This window comes from Bombina bombina, chromosome 2, assembly GCF_027579735.1.
Source record: "Bombina bombina isolate aBomBom1 chromosome 2, aBomBom1.pri, whole genome shotgun sequence".
Taxonomy (NCBI): Eukaryota; Metazoa; Chordata; class Amphibia; order Anura; family Bombinatoridae; genus Bombina; species Bombina bombina.
The window spans coordinates 558,547,184-558,566,933 of record NC_069500.1 but is presented as its reverse complement, the minus strand read 5'-3'; the positions used below and the strand labels follow the sequence as shown (position 1 = coordinate 558,566,933).

At 40.4% G+C, this 19,750-nt stretch overlaps 1 protein-coding gene across 2 annotated transcripts in view; it reads right to left on the bottom strand.

Moving 5' to 3' along the window:
* Positions 1-19,750, bottom strand: part of FANCC (FA complementation group C) — a 1,120,322-nt gene that overhangs the window by 217,888 nt on the left and 882,684 nt on the right. The gene's annotated exons all lie outside the window — the stretch shown is intronic.

The following is a 19,750-nucleotide window of genomic DNA, read 5'->3' as shown; positions in this document are numbered from 1 at the left end:
TTCCAAGATAAAAGTTTAATATCAATGGAATGAAGGGGTTCAAACGGAACTCCCTGAAGAACTTTAAGAACCAAGTTTAAGCTCCACGGGGGAGCAACAGTTTTAAACACAGGCTTAATCCTAACCAAAGCCTGACAAAATGCCTGGACGTCTGGAACTTCTGCCAGACGCTTGTGCAAAAGGACAGAGCAGAGATCTGTCCTTTCAAAGAACTAGCTGATAAGCCTTTGTCCAAACCCTCTTGGAGAAAGGACAATATCCTAGGAATCCTAACCTTACTCCATGAGTAACTCTTGGATTCACACCAATAAAGATATTTACGCCATATCTTATGGTAGATTTTCCTGGTGACAGGCGTCCGAGCCTGTATTAAGGTATTAATGACTGACTCGGAGAAGCCACGCCTTGATAGAATCAAGCGTTCAATCTCCATGCAGTCAGTCTCAGAGAAAGTAGATTTGGATGATTGAAAGGACCTTGTATTAGAAGGTCCTGCCTCAGAGGCAGAGTCCATGGTGGAAGAGATGACATGTCCACTAGGTCTGCATACCAGGTCCTGCGTGGCCACGAAGGCGCTATCAGAATCACCGATGCTCACTCCTGTTTGATTTTGGCAATCAGTCGAGGGAGCAGAGGAAACGGTGGAAACACATAGGCCAGGTTGAAGAACCAAGGAGCTGCTAGAGCATCTATCAGCGTTGCTCCCGGGTCCCTGGACCTGGATCCGTAACAAGGAAGCTTGGCGTTCTGGCGAGACGCCATGAGATCCAGTTCTGGTTTGCCCCAACGATGGACCAGTTGAGCAAACACCTCCGGATGGAGTTCCCACTCCCCCGGATGAAAAGTCTGACGACTTAGAAAATCCGCCTCCCAGTTCTCTACGCCTGGGATGTGGATCGCTGACAGGTGGCAAGAGTGAGACTCTGCCCAGCGAATTATCTTTGAGACTTCTAACATCGCTAGGGAACTCCTGGTTCCCCCTTGATGGTTGATGTAAGCCACAGTCGTGATGTTGTCCGACTGAAATCTGATGAACCTCAGTGTTGCTAACTGAGGCCAAGCTAGAAGAGCATTGAATATTGCTCTTAACTCCAGAATATTTATTGGGAGGAGTTTCTCCTCCTGAGTCCACGATCCCTGAGCCTTCAGGGAGTTCCAGACTGCGCCCCAACCTAGAAGGCTGGCATCTGTTGTTACAATCGTCCAATCTGGCCTGTGAAAGGTCATACCCTTGGACAAATGGACCTGAGAAAGCCACCAGAGAAGAGAATCTCTGGTCTCTTGATCCAGATTTAGTAGAGGGGACAAATCTGAGTAATCCCCATTCCACTGACTTAGCATGCATAATTGCAGCGGTCTGAGATGCAGGCGCGCAAATGGCACTATGTCCATTGCCGCTACCATTAAGCCGATTACTTCCATGCACTGAGCCACTGACGGGCGTGGAATGGAATAAAGGACACGGCAAGCATTTAGAAGTTTTGATAACCTGGACTCCGTCAGGTAAATTTTCATCTCTACAGAATCTATAAGAGTCCCTAGGAAGGAGACTCTTGTGAGTGGTGATAGAGAACTCTTTTCCACGTTCACTTTCCACCCATGCGACCTCAGAAATGCCAGAACTATCTCTGTATGAGACTTGGCAATTTGAAAGCTTGACGCCTGTATCAGGATGTCGTCTAGATACGGAGCCACCGCTATGCCTCGCGGTCTTATAACCGCCAGAAGTGAGCCCAGAACCTTTGTAAAAATTCTCGGGGCAGTGGCCAACCCGAAGGGAAGAGCTACAAATTGGTAATGCCTGTCTAGAAAGGCAAACCTTAGGAACCGATGATGATCTTTGTGAATCGGTATGTGAAGGTAGGCATCCTTTAAGTCCACTGTGGTCATGTACTGACCCTCTTGGATCATGGGTAGGATGGTCCGAATAGTTTCCATTTTGAATGATGGAACTCTGAGGAATTTGTTTAAGATCTTTAGATCCAATATTGGTCTGAAGGTTCCCTCTTTCTTGGGAACCACAAACAGATTTGAATAAAATCCCTGTCCTTGTTCCGTCCACGGAACTGGATGGATCACTCCCATTACTAGGAGGTCTTGCACACAGCTTAGGAATGCCTCTTTCTTTATTTGGTTTGCTGATAACCTTGAAAGATGAAATCTCCCTTGTGGAGGAGAAGCTTTGAAGTCCAGAAGATATCCCTGAGATATGATCTCCAACGCCCAGGGATCCTGAACATCTCTTGCCCACGCCTGGGCGAAGAGAGAAAGTCTGCCCCCCACTAGATCAGTTTCCGGATAGGGGGCCGTTCCTTCATGCTGTCTTGGGGGCAGCAGCAGGCTTTCTGGCCTGCTTGCCCTTGTTCCAGGACTGGTTAGGTTTCCAGGCCTGTCTGGAATGAGCAACAGTTCCCTCTTGTTTTGAAGCGGAGGAAGTTGATGCTGCTCCTGCCTTGAAAATGAAAATTAGACTGTTTGGCCTTTGATTTGGCCCTGTCCTGAGGAAGGGTATGACCCTTGCCTCCAGTAATGTCAGCAATAATTTCCTTCAAGCCAGGCCCGAATAAGGTCTGCCCCTTGAAAGGAATGTTGAGTAATTTAGACTTTGAAGACACGTCAGCTGACCAGGATTTAAGCCATAGCGCCCTACGCGCCTGGATGGCGAATCCGGAATTCTTAGCCGTTAGTTTAGTCAAATGAACAATGGCATCAGAAACAAATGAGTTAGCTAGCTTAAGCGTTCTAAGCTTGTCAATAATTTCATTCAATGGAGCTGTCTGGATGGCCTCTTCCAGGGCCTCAAACCAGAATGCCGCCACAGCAGTGACAGGCGCAATGCATGCAAGGGGCTGCAAAATAAAACCTTGTTGAATAAACATTTCCTTAAGGTAACCCTCCAATTTTTTATCCATTGGATCTGAAAAAGCACAACTGTCCTCAACCGGGATAGTGGTACGCTTTGCTAAAGTAGAAACTGCTCCCTCCACCTTAGGGACCGTCTGCCATAAGTCCCGTGTAGTGGCGTCTATTGGAAACATTTTTCTAAATATAGGAGGTGGGGAAAAGGGCACACCGGGTCTATCCCACTCCTTGCTAATAATTTCTGTAAGCCTTTTAGGTATAGGAAAAACGTCAGTACACACCTGCACCGCATAGTATCTATCCAGCCTACACAATTTCTCTGAAATTGCAACTGTGTTACAGTCATTCAGAGCAGCTAATACCTCCCCAAGTAATACACGGAGGTTCTCAAGCTTAAATTTAAAATTAGAAATCTCTGAACAGGTTTCCCCGAGTCAGAGATGTCACCCACAGACTGAAGCTCTCCGTCCTCATGTTCTGCATACTGTGACGCAGTATCAGACATGGCTCTAACAGCATTAGCGCGCTCTGTATCTCTCTTAACCCCAGAGCTATTGCGCTTGCCTCTTAATTCAGGCAATCTAGAAGATAATACCTCTGACAGGGTATTATTCATGATTGCAGCCATGTCCTGCAAGGTAATCGCTATGGGCGTCCCTGATGTAATTGGCGCAATATTAGCATGCATCCCCTGAGCGGGAGGCGAAGGGTCTGACACGTGGGGAGAGTTAGTCGGCATAACTTCCCCCTCGACAGAACCCTCTGGTGATAATTATTTTATAGATAAAGACTGAGCTTTACCGTTTAAGGTGAAATCAATACATTTAGTACACATTCTCCTATGGGGCTCCACCATGGCTTTCAAACATAATGAACAAGTAGGTTCCTCTGTGTCAGACATGTTTAAACAGACTAGCAATGAGACTAGCAAGCTTGGAAAACACTTTAAAACAAGTTTACAAGCAATATAAAAAAACGTTACTGCGCCTTTAAGAAACACAAATTTTCCCAAATTTTGAAATAACAGTGAAAAAATGCAGTTACACTAACGAAATTTTTACAGTGTATGTAATAAGTTAGCAGAGCATTGCACCCACTTGCAAATGGATGATTAACCCCTTAATACCAAAAACGGAATAACAAATGACAAAAACGTTTTTTAAACAGTCACAACAACTGCCACAGCTCTACTGTGGCTTTTTACCTCCCTCAATACGACTTTTGAAGCCTTTTGAGCCCTTCAGAGAAGTCCTGGATCATGCAGGAAGAAGCTGGATGTCTGTGTCTGTAATTTTTGCTGTGCAAAAAAACACTAAAATAGGCCCCTCCCACTCATATTACAACAGTGGGAAGCCTCAGGGAACTGTTTCTAGGCAAAATTCAAGCCAGCCATGTGGAAAAAACTAGGCCCCAATATGTTTTATCACCAAACATATATAAAAATGGTTAAACATGCCAGCAAACGTTTTAAAATGCACTTTTATAAGAGTATGTATCTCTATTAATAAGCCTGATACCAGTCGCTATCACTGCATTTAAGGCTTTACTTACATTACTTCGGTATCAGCAGCATTTTCTAGCAAATTCCATCCCTAGAAAAATATTTTAACTGCACATACCTTATTACAGGAAAACCTGCACGCTATTCCCCCTCTGAAGTTACCTCACTCCTCAGAATATGTGAGAACAGCAAAGGATCTTAGCTACTTCTGCTAAGATCATAGAAAACGCAGGCAGATTCTTCTTCTAAATACTGCCTGAGATAAACAGTACACTCCGGTACCATTTAAAAATAACAAACTTTTGATTGAAGAAATAAACTAAGTATAAAACACCACAGTCCTCTTACGACCTCCATCTTAGTTGAGAGTTGCAAGAGAATGACTGGATATGGCAGTGAGGGGAGGAGCTATATAGCAGCTCTGCTGTGGGTGATCCTCTTGCAACTTCCTGTTGGGAAGGAGAATATCCCACAAGTAATGGATGATCCATGGACTGGATACACTTAACAAGAGAAAACAAATCTGATTTAAATTTAAAAATCCAATTTTTTTAATTTATTTTTTTAAATTGATTTTTATTTACCCGTCTAGTAAAAATTAAACTTTCATGATTCAGATTGAACATGCAATTTTAATCAACTTTCTAATTTACTCATATTATTAAATTTTCTTCGTTCTCTTGGTGTATCCTTATTTGAAAAGGCAAGAATGTAAACATAGGAGCCGGACCATTTTTGGTTCAGCACCTGGGTAGCGCTTGCCGATTGGATGGCTACATTTAGACACCAATCAGCAAGCGCTACCCAGGTGTTGAACCAAGAATGGGCAGGCTACTAAGCTTACATTGAAATAAAGATACCGAAAGAAAAAAGAAAAATTGATAATAGGAGTAAATTAGAAAGTTGCATGCTCTCATGAAAGTTTAATTTTGACTAGACTATTCCTTTAATAATAATAAATTAAATAATAAATTAAACGGTAACATTATAGGTTTCCCTTTGATTTTTAATGCTTGCCCCTTCCTTTTCACATTTGGGTTTAGTATCCCTTTAAGCTTTCTGAAACTTAGTAGGGTTTTTTTATGTGTACATAGAATTTTAGGGGAACAATGGGGCTAAAGGGACACTAAAGTAAAAATTAAACTTTCATAATTGAGATAGAAACGCAATTTTAAACAACTTTCCAAGTTACTTCTAGTATCTAATTTGCTTCGTTCTCTTGGAGCTTTTAGCTGGATAATTAAGAAGTTCAAGCCAACTGAAAATGTTATGAATCCACCATATAATGTTAATAAAGAACACTGTGAAGAGGATGGTTTGAATGGCCAAAATATCTCCAAGGATCACAGCTGGAGAACTGATGTTAGTTGCGTCTTGGGGTCAGAAAGTCTCCAAACTACAATTCGACGTCACCTACATCACCAGAAATTGTTTGGAAGAGTTTCAAGAGAAGCCTCTACTCTTATCCAAAAACAAGCTCAAACGTTTTCAGTTTGCCAGACACTACTGGAATTTGAAATGGGATAAGGTTCTATGGTCAGATTAAACAAAAATAGAGCTTTTTGGCAATAAACACCAGAGGTGGGTTTGGTGCACACAGAGGTAGCCATGTGGAAAATTATGTCATACCCATGGTTAAATATGGTGTTGCTCTTTAAAAGACCAGTAAATACAGTAGATTTGCATAATGAACACATGCATGATAACAAGACAATGCAATAGCACTTAATCTGAACTTCAAATGAGAAGATTTTTTTTCTGACAACTTTCAAAGTTATGTCTATTTCCACTCCCACTGCATCATATGGCAGCTGTCAGCCAATCACAAATGCACATACATATATTTTGTGAATTTTTGCACTTGCTCAGTAGACTGTGCACATTTTGTTAATGGAAGTAAACTGGATAGTTTTTTTAACCCCTTAATGACCACAGCACTTTTCCATTTTCTGTCCGTTTGGGACCAAGGCTATTTTTAAATTTTTGAGGTGTTTGTGTTTAGTTGTAATTTTCCTCTTACTCATTTACTGTACCCACACATATTATATACCGTTTTTCTCACCATTAAATGGACTTTCTAAAGATACCATTATTTTCATCATATCTTATAATTTACTATAAAAAAAATTATAAAATATGAGGAAAAAATGGAAAAAAACACTCTTTTTCTAACTTTGATCCCCAAAATCTGTTACACAGCTACAACCACCAAAAAACACCCATGCTAAATAGTTTCTAAATTTTGTCCTGAGTTTAGAAATACCCAATGTTTACATGTTCTTTGCTTTTTTTGTAAACTATAAGGCCATAAATACAAGTAGCACTTTGCTATTTCCAAACCATTTCTTTTCAAAATTAGCGATAGTTACATTAGAGCACTGACATCTTTCAGGAATCTCTGAATATCCATTGACATGTATATATTTTTTTTTAGTAGACAACCCAAAGTATTGATCTAGGCCCATTTTGGTATATTTCATGCCACCATGCCACCATTTCATGCCACCATTTCACCGCCAAATGCAATCAAATAGAAAAAATCGTTCACTTGGTGGAAAAAACTAGGCCCCAATAAGTTTTATCACCAAACATACATAAAAATGATTAAACATGCCAGCAAACGTTTTAAAATGCACTTTTATAAGAGTATGTATCTCTATTAATAAGCCTGATACCAGTCGCTATCACTGCATTTAAGGCTTTACTTACATTACTTCGGTATCAGCAGCATTTTCTAGCAAATTCCATCCCTAGAAAAATATTTTAACTGCACATACCTTATTACAGGAAAACCTGCACGCTATTCCCCCTCTGAAGTTACCTCACTCCTCAGAATATGTGAGAACAGCAAAGGATCTTAGCTACTTCTGCTAAGATCATAGAAAACGCAGGCAGATTCTTCTTCTAAATACTGCCTGAGATAAACAGTACACTCCGGTACCATTTAAAAATAACAAACTTTTGATTGAAGAAATAAACTAAGTATAAAACACCACAGTCCTTTTACGACCTCCATCTTAGTTGAGAGTTGCAAGAGAATGACTGGATATGGCAGTGAGGGGAGGAGCTATATAGCAGCTCTGCTGTGGGTGATCCTCTTGCAACTTCCTGTTGGGAAGGAGAATATCCCACAAGTAATGGATGATCTGTGGACTGGATACACTTAACAAGAGAAAACAAATCTGATTTAAATTTAAAAATCCAATTTTTTTAATTTATTTTTTTAAATTGATTTTTATTTACCCGTCTAGTAAAAATTAAACTTTCATGATTCAGATTGAACATGCAATTTTAATCAACTTTCTAATTTACTCATATTATTAAATTTTCTTCGTTCTCTTGGTGTATCCTTATTTGAAAAGGCAAGAATGTAAACATAGGAGCCGGACCATTTTTGGTTCAGCACCTGGGTAGCGCTTGCCGATTGGATGGCTACATTTAGACACCAATCAGCAAGCGCTACCCAGGTGTTGAACCAAGAATGGGCAGGCTACTAAGCTTACATTGAAATAAAGATACCGAAAGAAAAAAGAAAAATTGATAATAGGAGTAAATTAGAAAGTTGCATGCTCTCATGAAAGTTTAATTTTGACTAGACTATTCCTTTAATAATAATAAATTAAATAATAAATTAAACGGTAACATTATAGGTTTCCCTTTGATTTTTAATGCTTGCCCCTTCCTTTTCACATTTGGGTTTAGTATCCCTTTAAGCTTTCTGAAACTTAGTAGGGTTTTTTTATGTGTACATAGAATTTTAGGGGAACAATGGGGCTAAAGGGACACTAAAGTAAAAATTAAACTTTCATAATTGAGATAGAAACGCAATTTTAAACAACTTTCCAAGTTACTTCTAGTATCTAATTTGCTTCGTTCTCTTGGAGCTTTTAGCTGGATAATTAAGAAGTTCAAGCCAACTGAAAATGTTATGAATCCACCATATAATGTTAATAAAGAACACTGTGAAGAGGATGGTTTGAATGGCCAAAATATCTCCAAGGATCACAGCTGGAGAACTGATGTTAGTTGCGTCTTGGGGTCAGAAAGTCTCCAAACTACAATTCGACGTCACCTACATCACCAGAAATTGTTTGGAAGAGTTTCAAGAGAAGCCTCTACTCTTATCCAAAAACAAGCTCAAACGTTTTCAGTTTGCCAGACACTACTGGAATTTGAAATGGGATAAGGTTCTATGGTCAGATTAAACAAAAATAGAGCTTTTTGGCAATAAACACCAGAGGTGGGTTTGGTGCACACAGAGGTAGCCATGTGGAAAATTATGTCATACCCATGGTTAAATATGGTGTTGCTCTTTAAAAGACCAGTAAATACAGTAGATTTGCATAATGAACACATGCATGATAACAAGACAATGCAATAGCACTTAATCTGAACTTCAAATGAGAAGATTTTTTTTCTGACAACTTTCAAAGTTATGTCTATTTCCACTCCCACTGCATCATATGGCAGCTGTCAGCCAATCACAAATGCACATACATATATTTTGTGAATTTTTGCACTTGCTCAGTAGACTGTGCACATTTTGTTAATGGAAGTAAACTGGATAGTTTTTTTAACCCCTTAATGACCACAGCACTTTTCCATTTTCTGTCCGTTTGGGACCAAGGCTATTTTTAAATTTTTGAGGTGTTTGTGTTTAGTTGTAATTTTCCTCTTACTCATTTACTGTACCCACACATATTATATACCGTTTTTCTCACCATTAAATGGACTTTCTAAAGATACCATTATTTTCATCATATCTTATAATTTACTATAAAAAAAATTATAAAATATGAGGAAAAAATGGAAAAAAACACTCTTTTTCTAACTTTGATCCCCAAAATCTGTTACACAGCTACAACCACCAAAAAACACCCATGCTAAATAGTTTCTAAATTTTGTCCTGAGTTTAGAAATACCCAATGTTTACATGTTCTTTGCTTTTTTTGTAAACTATAAGGCCATAAATACAAGTAGCACTTTGCTATTTCCAAACCATTTCTTTTCAAAATTAGCGATAGTTACATTAGAGCACTGACATCTTTCAGGAATCTCTGAATATCCATTGACATGTATATATTTTTTTTTAGTAGACAACCCAAAGTATTGATCTAGGCCCATTTTGGTATATTTCATGCCACCATGCCACCATTTCATGCCACCATTTCACCGCCAAATGCAATCAAATAGAAAAAATCGTTCACTTGGTGGAAAAAACTAGGCCCCAATAAGTTTTATCACCAAACATACATAAAAATGATTAAACATGCCAGCAAACGTTTTAAAATGCACTTTTATAAGAGTATGTATCTCTATTAATAAGCCTGATACCAGTCGCTATCACTGCATTTAAGGCTTTACTTACATTACTTCGGTATCAGCAGCATTTTCTAGCAAATTCCATCCCTAGAAAAATATTTTAACTGCACATACCTTATTACAGGAAAACCTGCACGCTATTCCCCCTCTGAAGTTACCTCACTCCTCAGAATATGTGAGAACAGCAAAGGATCTTAGCTACTTCTGCTAAGATCATAGAAAACGCAGGCAGATTCTTCTTCTAAATACTGCCTGAGATAAACAGTACACTCCGGTACCATTTAAAAATAACAAACTTTTGATTGAAGAAATAAACTAAGTATAAAACACCACAGTCCTTTTACGACCTCCATCTTAGTTGAGAGTTGCAAGAGAATGACTGGATATGGCAGTGAGGGGAGGAGCTATATAGCAGCTCTGCTGTGGGTGATCCTCTTGCAACTTCCTGTTGGGAAGGAGAATATCCCACAAGTAATGGATGATCCGTGGACTGGATACACTTAACAAGAGAAAACAAATCTGATTTAAATTTAAAAATCCAATTTTTTTAATTTATTTTTTTAAATTGATTTTTATTTACCCGTCTAGTAAAAATTAAACTTTCATGATTCAGATTGAACATGCAATTTTAATCAACTTTCTAATTTACTCATATTATTAAATTTTCTTCGTTCTCTTGGTGTATCCTTATTTGAAAAGGCAAGAATGTAAACATAGGAGCCGGACCATTTTTGGTTCAGCACCTGGGTAGCGCTTGCCGATTGGATGGCTACATTTAGACACCAATCAGCAAGCGCTACCCAGGTGTTGAACCAAGAATGGGCAGGCTACTAAGCTTACATTGAAATAAAGATACCAAAAGAACAAAGAAAAATTGATAATAGGAGTAAATTAGAAAGTTGCATGCTCTCATGAAAGTTTAATTTTGACTAGACTATTCCTTTAATAATAATAAATTAAATAATAAATTAAACGGTAACATTATAGGTTTCCCTTTGATTTTTAATGCTTGCCCCTTCCTTTTCACATTTGGGTTTAGTATCCCTTTAAGCTTCTTGAAACTTAGTAGGGTTTTTTTATGTGTACATAGAATTTTAGGGGAACAATGGGGCTAAAGGGACACTAAAGTAAAAATTAAACTTTCATAATTGAGATAGAAACGCAATTTTAAACAATTTTCCAAGTTACTTCTAGTATCTAATTTGCTTTGTTCTCTTGGAGCTTTTAGCTGGATAATTAAGAAGTTCAAGCCAACTGAAAATGTTATGAATCCACCATATAATGTTAATAAAGAACACTGTGAAGAGGATGGTTTGAATGGCCAAAATATCTCCAAGGATCACAGCTGGAGAACTGATGTTAGTTGCGTCTTGGGGTCAGAAAGTCTCCAAAACTACAATTCGACGTCACCTACATCACCAGAAATTGTTTGGAAGAGTTTCAAGAGAAGCCTCTACTCTTATCCAAAAACAAGCTCAAACGTTTTCAGTTTGCCAGACACTACTGGAATTTGAAATGGGATAAGGTTCTATGGTCAGATTAAACAAAAATAGAGCTTTTTGGCAATAAACACCAGAGGTGGGTTTGGTGCACACAGAGGTAGCCATGTGGAAAATTATGTCATACCCATGGTTAAATATGGTGTTGCTCTTTAAAAGACCAGTAAATACAGTAGATTTGCATAATGAACACATGCATGATAACAAGACAATGCAATAGCACTTAATCTGAACTTCAAATGAGAAGATTTTTTTTCTGACAACTTTCAAAGTTATGTCTATTTCCACTCCCACTGCATCATATGGCAGCTGTCAGCCAATCACAAATGCACATACATATATTTTGTGAATTTTTGCACTTGCTCAGTAGACTGTGCACATTTTGTTAATGGAAGTAAACTGGATAGTTTTTTTAACCCCTTAATGACCACAGCACTTTTCCATTTTCTGTCCGTTTGGGACCAAGGCTATTTTTAAATTTTTGAGGTGTTTGTGTTTAGTTGTAATTTTCCTCTTACTCATTTACTGTACCCACACATATTATATACCGTTTTTCTCGCCATTAAATGGACTTTCTAAAGATACCATTATTTTCATCATATCTTATAATTTACTATAAAAAAATTATAAAATATGAGGAAAAAATGGAAAAAAACACACTTTTTCTAACTTTGACCCCCAAAATCTGTTACACATCTACAACCACCAAAAAACACCCATGCTAAATAGTTTCTAAATTTTGTCCTGAGTTTAGAAATACCCAATGTTTACATGTTCTTTGCTTTTTTTGTAAACTATAGGGCCATAAATACAAGTAGCACTTTGCTATTTCCAAACCATTTCTTTTCAAAATTAGCGATAGTTACATTAGAGCACTGATATCTTTCAGGAATCTCTGAATATCCATTGACATGTATATATTTTTTTTTAGTAGACAACCCAAAGTATTGATCTAGGCCCATTTTGGTATATTTCATGCCACCATTTCACCGCCAAATGCAATCAAATAGAAAAAATCGTTCACTTTTCACAAATTTTTTCACAAACTTTTGGTTTCTAACTTAAATTATTTACAAACAGCTTGTGCAATTATGGCATAAATGGTTGTAAATTCTTCTCTGGGATCCCCTTTGTTCAGAAATAGCAGACATATATGACTTTGGTGTTGCTTTTTGGTAATTAGAAGGCAACTAAATGCCACTGCGCACCACACGTGTATTATGCCCAGCAGTGAAGGGGTTAATTAGGGAGCATGTAGGGAGCTTTTTGGGGTAGTTTTAGCTTTAGTGTAGTGTAGTAGACAACCCCAAGTATTGATCTAGGCCAATTTTGGTATATTTCATGCCACCATTTCACTGCTAAATGCGATCAAATTAAAAAAAAACGTTAATTTTTTCTCAATTTTAGGTTTCTCACTGAAATTATTTACAAACAGCTTCTGCAATTATGGCACAAATGGTTGTAAATGCTTCTCTGGGATCCCCTTTGTTCAGAAATAGCAGACATATATGGCTTTGGCATTGCTTTTTGGTAATTAGAAGGCCTCTAAATGCCGCTGCGCATTACACGTGTATTATGGCTAGCAGTGAAGGGGTTAATTATGTAGCTTGTAGGGAGCTTGCAGGGTTAATTTTAGCTTTAGTGTAGAGCTCAGCCTCCCACCTGAAACATCAGACCCCCTGATCCCTCCCAAACAGCTCTCTTCCCTCCCCCACCCCACAATTGTCCCCGCCATCTTAAGTACTGGCAGAAACTCTGCCAGTACTAAAATAAAAGGTATTTGGCCCTTTTTTTTTTAAAAAAAAAAACAGAATTTATGTTTACCTGATAAATTACTTTCTCCAACGGTGTGTCCGGTCCACGGCGTCATCCTTACTTGTGGGATATTCTCTTCCCCAACAGGAAATGGCAAAGAGCCCAGCAAAGCTGGTCACATGATCCCTCCTAGGCTCCGCCTTCCCCAGTCATTCGACCGACGTAAAGGAGGAATATTTGCATAGGAGAAACCATATGATACCGTGGTGACTGTAGTTAAAGAAAATAAATTATCAGACCTGATTAAAAAACCAGGGCGGGCCGTGGACCGGACACACCGTTGGAGAAAGTAATTTATCAGGTAAACATAAATTCTGTTTTCTCCAACATAGGTGTGTCCGGTCCACGGCGTCATCCTTACTTGTGGGAACCAATACCAAAGCTTTAGGACACGGATGAAGGGAGGGAGCAAATCAGGTCACCTAGATAGAAGGCACCACGGCTTGCAAAACCTTTCTCCCAAAAATAGCCTCAGAAGAAGCAAAAGTATCAAACTTGTAAAATTTAGTAAAAGTGTGCAGTGAAGACCAAGTCGCTGCCTTACATATCTGATCAACAGAAGCCTCGTTCTTGAAGGCCCATGTGGAAGCCACAGCCCTAGTGGAATGAGCTGTGATTCTTTCAGGAGGCTGCCGTCCGGTAGTCTCATAAGCCAATCTGATGATGCTTTTAATCCAAAAAGAGAGAGAGGTAGAAGTTGCTTTTTGACCTCTCCTTTTACCCGAATAAACAACAAACAAGGAAGATGTTTGTCTAAAATCCTTTGTAGCATCTAAATAGAATTTTAGAGCACGAACAACATCCAAATTGTGCAACAAACGTTCCTTCTTTGAAACTGGATTCGGACACAAAGAAGGCACGACTATCTCCTGGTTAATGTTTTTGTTAGAAACAACTTTCGGAAGAAAACCAGGTTTAGTACGTAAAACCACCTTATCTGCATGGAACACCAGATAAGGAGGAGAACACTGCAGAGCAGATAATTCTGAAACTCTTCTAGCAGAAGAAATTGCAACCAAAAACAAAACTTTCCAAGATAATAACTTAATATCAACGGAATGTAAGGGTTCAAACGGAACCCCCTGAAGAACTGAAAGAACTAAATTGAGACTCCAAGGAGGAGTCAAAGGTTTGTAAACAGGCTTGATTCTAACCAGAGCCTGAACAAAGGCTTGAACATCTGGCACAGCTGCCAGCTTTTTGTGAAGTAACACAGACAAGGCAGAAATCTGTCCCTTCAAGGAACTTGCAGATAATCCTTTCTCCAAACCTTCTTGAAGAAAGGATAGAATCTTAGGAATTTTTACCTTGTCCCAAGGGAATCCTTTAGATTCACACCAACAGATATATTTTTTCCATATTTTGTGGTAAATTTTTCTAGTTACAGGCTTTCTGGCCTGAACAAGAGTATCAATGACAGAATCTGAGAACCCTCGCTTTGATAAGATCAAGCGTTCAATCTCCAAGCAGTCAGTTGGAGTGAGACCAGATTCGGATGTTCGAACGGACCTTGAACAAGAAGGTCTCGTCTCAAAGGTAGCTTCCATGGTGGAGCCGATGACATATTCACCAGGTCTGCATACCAAGTCCTGCGTGGCCACGCAGGAGCTATCAAGATCACCGATGCCCTCTCCTGATTGATCCTGGCTACCAGCCGGGGGATGAGAGGAAACGGCGGGAATACATAAGCTAGTTTGAAGGTCCAAGGTGCTACTAGTGCATCTACTAGAGTCGCCTTGGGATCCCTGGATCTGGACCCGTAGCAAGGAACTTTGAAGTTCTGACGAGAGGCCATCAGATCCATGTCTGGAATGCCCCACAATTGAGTAATTTGGGCAAAGATTTCCGGATGGAGTTCCCACTCCCCCGGATGAAATGTCTGACGACTCAGAAAATCCGCTTCCCAATTTTCCACTCCTGGGATGTGGATTGCAGACAAGTGGCAGGAGTGAGTCTCCGCCCATTGAATGATTTTGGTCACTTCTTCCATCGCCAGGGAACTCCTTGTTCCCCCCTGATGGTTGATGTACGCAACAGTCGTCATGTTGTCTGATTGAAACCGTATGAACTTGGCCTTTGCTAGCTGAGGCCAAGCCTTGAGAGCATTGAATATCGCTCTCAGTTCCAGAATATTTATCAGGAGAAGAGATTCTTCCTGAGACCAAAGACCCTGAGCTTTCAGGGGTCCCCAGACCGCGCCCCAGCCCACCAGACTGGCGTCGGTCGTGACAATGACCCACTCTGGTCTGCAGAAGCTCATCCCCTGTGACAGGTTGTCCAGGGACAGCCACCAACGGAGTGAATCTCTGGTCCTCTGATCTACTTGTATCGTCGGAGACAAGTCTGTATAGTCCCCATTCCACTGACTGAGCATGCACAGTTGTAATGGTCTTAGATGAATTCGCGCAAAAGGAACTATGTCCATTGCCGCTACCATCAAACCTATTACTTCCATGCACTGCGCTATGGAAGGAAGAGGAACAGAATGAAGTATTTGACAAGAGTTTAGAAGTTTTGATTTTCTGGCCTCTGTCAGAAAAATCCTCATTTCTAAGGAGTCTATTATTGTTCCCAAGAAGGGAACCCTTGTTGACGGAGATAGAGAACTTTTTTCTACGTTCACTTTCCACCCGTGAGATCTGAGAAAGGCCAGGACAATGTCCGTGTGAGCCTTTGCTTGAGGAAGGGACGACGCTTGAATCAGAATGTCGTCCAAGTAAGGTACTACTGCAATGCCCCTTGGTCTTAGCACCGCTAGAAGGGACCCTAGTACCTTTGTGAAAATCCTTGGAGCAGTGGCTAATCCGAACGGAAGTGCCACAAACTGGTAATGCTTGTCCAGGAATGCGAACCTTAGGAACCGATGATGTTCCTTGTGGATAGGAATATGTAGATACGCATCCTTTAAATCCACCGTGGTCATGAATTGACCTTCCTGGATGGAAGGAAGAATTGTTCGAATGGTTTCCATTTTGAACGATGGAACCTTGAGAAACTTGTTTAGGATCTTGAGATCTAAGATTGGTCTGAATGTTCCCTCTTTTTTGGGAACTACGAACAGATTGGAGTAGAACCCCATCCCTTGTTCTCCTAAAGGAACAGGATGAATCACTCCCATTTTTAACAGGTCTTCTACACAATGTAAGAATGCCTGTCTTTTTATGTGGTCTGAAGACAATTGAGACCTGTGGAACCTCCCCCTTGGGGGAAGCCCCTTGAATTCCAGAAGATAACCTTGGGAGACTATTTCTAGTGCCCAAGGATCCAGAACATCTCTTGCCCAAGCCTGAGCGAAGAGAGAGAGTCTGCCCCCCACCAGATCCGGTCCCGGATCGGGGGCCAACATCTCATGCTGTCTTGGTAGCAGTGGCAGGTTTCTTGGCCTGCTTTCCTTTGTTCCAGCCTTGCATTGGTCTCCAGGCTGGCTTGGCTTGAGAAGTATTACCCTCTTGCTTAGAGGACGTAGCACTTGGGGCTGGTCCGTTTCTGCGAAAGGGACGAAAATTAGGTTTATTTTTGGCCTTGAAAGACCTATCCTGAGGAAGGGCGTTGCCCTTGCCCCCAGTGATATCAGAGATAATCTCTTTCAAGTCAGGGCCAAACAGCGTTTTCCCCTTGAAAGGAATGTTAAGCAATTTGTTCTTGGAAGACGCATCCGCTGACCAAGATTTTAACCAAAGCGCTCTGCGCGCCACAATAGCAAAACCAGAATTTTTCGCCGCTAACCTAGCCAATTGCAAAGTGGCGTCTAGGGTGAAAGAATTAGCCAATTTGAGAGCATGAATTCTGTCCATAATCTCCTCATAAGAAGAAGAATTATTATTGAGCGCCTTTTCTAGCTCATCGAACCAGAAATACGCTGCTGTAGTGACAGGAACAATGCATGAAATTGGTTGTAGAAGGTAACCTTGCTGAACAAACATCTTTTTAAGCAAACCTTCTAATTTTTTATCCATAGGATCTTTGAAAGCACAACTATCTTCTATGGGTATAGTGGTGCGTTTGTTTAGAGTAGAAACCGCCCCCTCGACCTTGGGGACTGTCTGCCATAAGTCCTTTCTGGGGTCGACCATAGGAAACAATTTTTTAAATATGGGGGGAGGGACGAAAGGTATACCGGGCCTTTTATATATAAATCGATTTAGCCCAGAAAATGTCTACAGTCTTAAAAAGCCCTTGTGAAGCCCTTTTTTTTTTTTTCTTTCTGTAATAAAAATGGCTTACCGGATCCCATAGGGAAAATGACAGCTTCCAGCATTACATTGTCTTGTTAGAATGTGTCATACCTCAAGCAGCAAAAGTCTGCTCACTGTTCCCCCAACTGAAGTTAATTCCTCTCAACAGTCCTGTGTGGAAACAGCCATCGATTTTAGTAACGGTTGCTAAAATCATTTTCCTCTTACAAACAGATATCTTCATCTCTTTTCTGTTTCAGAGTAAATAGTACATACCAGCACTATTTTAAAATAACAAACTCTTGATTGAATAATAAAAACTACAGTTAAACACTAAAAAACTCTAAGCCATCTCCGTGGAGATGTTGCCTGTACAACGGCAAAGAGAATGACTGGGGAAGGCGGAGCCTAGGAGGGATCATGTGACCAGCTTTGCTGGGCTCTTTGCCATTTCCTGTTGGGGAAGAGAATATCCCACAAGTAAGGATGACGCCGTGGACCGGACACACCTATGTTGGAGAAAAAAAGCATATTTACATATGCTGATGTGTAGGATCCCCCCTTAGACCCCAACCTCACTGATCCCCCACCAAACTGCTCTCTAACCCTTCCCCTCTGCAATAATGGGCGCCATCTTGGGTACTGGCAGCTGTCTGCCAGTACCCAGTTTTGTAACAAAATGTGCCTTTTTTTAAAAAAAAATTCCCTTTTCTGTAGTGTAGCTTTCCCCCCCCATCGAGACCAACCCCCAACCCCTTCCAGGACCCTTAGATTGCATTTTAGTATGTTTGTTTTTTCAACTTTTAACTTTTTTTTTTCTGTAGTGTAGCGGTTCCCACCCGCTCCCGCCCCGTGCACGCGCCCGCCCACCACCCCCCGTGCACGCGCGCGCTCCCGTGCGCGCCCCCGTAGCTCCCGCCCCCCTCCACTCCACATAGAGCACCGATGGCCGCCCACCCGCCTCCCACGTAAGCTCCCACCCACCAACGATACCGGCCATCGATGTCCGGTGCAGAGAGGGCCACAGAGTGGCTCTCTCTGCATCGGATGGCCAAGGGGGGTTATTGCAGGATGCCTCCATATCGAGGCATCACTACAATAACCGGAAAGCAGCTGGAAGCGAGCAGGATCGCTTCCAGCTGCTTTCCAGACCAAGGACGTACGCCACACGTCCTCGGTCATTTACTGCATTTTTTTTGAGGACGTGTGGCGTACGTCCTTGGTCGTTAAGGGGTTAAAATTGCATGCTCTATCTGAATCATGAAAGTTTAATTTTGACTTTAATGGCCCTTTAATGTTTTGGGGCTGTTTTTCTGACAGAGGACCTGGACATTTTGTTAGGATACATGGCATCATGGACTCTATCAAATATCAACAGATATTAAATGAACACGTGACTGTCTCTGCCAGAAATCTTCCAGCAGGACAATGACCCAAAACATACATCAAAATCAACCCAAAAATTATTTACTGACCACAAAATCAAGGTCCTGATGTGCCCATCCCAGTCCCCTGACCTGAACTCCAGAGGAAACCAGTGAGTGAACTGAAGAAGAGAGTCCACCAGTGTTGACCTCAAAATTTGAAGGATCAGGGGAAATTTTGTATGGAGGTATGGTCTCAGATCTCTTGCCATGTATTCTCCAACCTCATCAGGCATTATAGGAAAAGACTAAGAGCTTTTATCCTGACAAAGGGAGGTAGCACACAAAGTATTGACTAAATGAGTGCCAATAATTTTGTCACACATATATTTAACAAAGATTTTTTTTTTATAAACCTGTGTTATGTTTGCAATTGTTTGATATAGCAGAGTATTTTTGTGCATTTTTTGAACAAAAGGTTAAACAATAAAGACAATTTCTCACAGCCTTTGCTTATATTTACCAAGGGCGCCAATATTAGTGGAGGGCACTGTATCACCTTTTCAATGTCTGACAAATCAAACAGAAAATATGAATAAAATGTAATCCAATAGATGACATACTCAACAGAGGGCCAGATGCAAAAACATTTTTTGGACCCGCAAAGGTAACTCAGAAGTAACCAATAGTAATAGTATACATGCTGCTCTGTATAATGATGTTGAGGATAAATAGAAAGATAGGAAGCCTAAAAAAAGGCTTATCTGCATTAGGATTGTACACATTCTGCACACACCTATGTATAGTCTGGCTGCTATGGCTCCCCAGTACATGGGCCTTGGTGCCGCACCTGATGGTATTGGAAATGTATTATCTATTAAACTATTGAAACTTTCATGATAAACAAAATTGTTTTATTTCTATTATCAAATATACGTTGTTCCTTTGTATACTTTAACGTCTTTAACACTGTATGGCAGTAGTGTTTGCAACAATGTTTGTAACAACCTTGAACATTTTTGCATAAATTGCTGCCATATAGTGTACAGGTCATGTGTATGCTCCTGAGCCTACATAAATATGCTCTTGAACAAATACAGTATCATACCAAGAAAATAAATTAAATTTGACAATGGGAGTAAATTGGAACATTTTTTCTTTATAACTATAACCTCTAAAATAATATAAGGTTAAATTTGACTTTCATGTCCC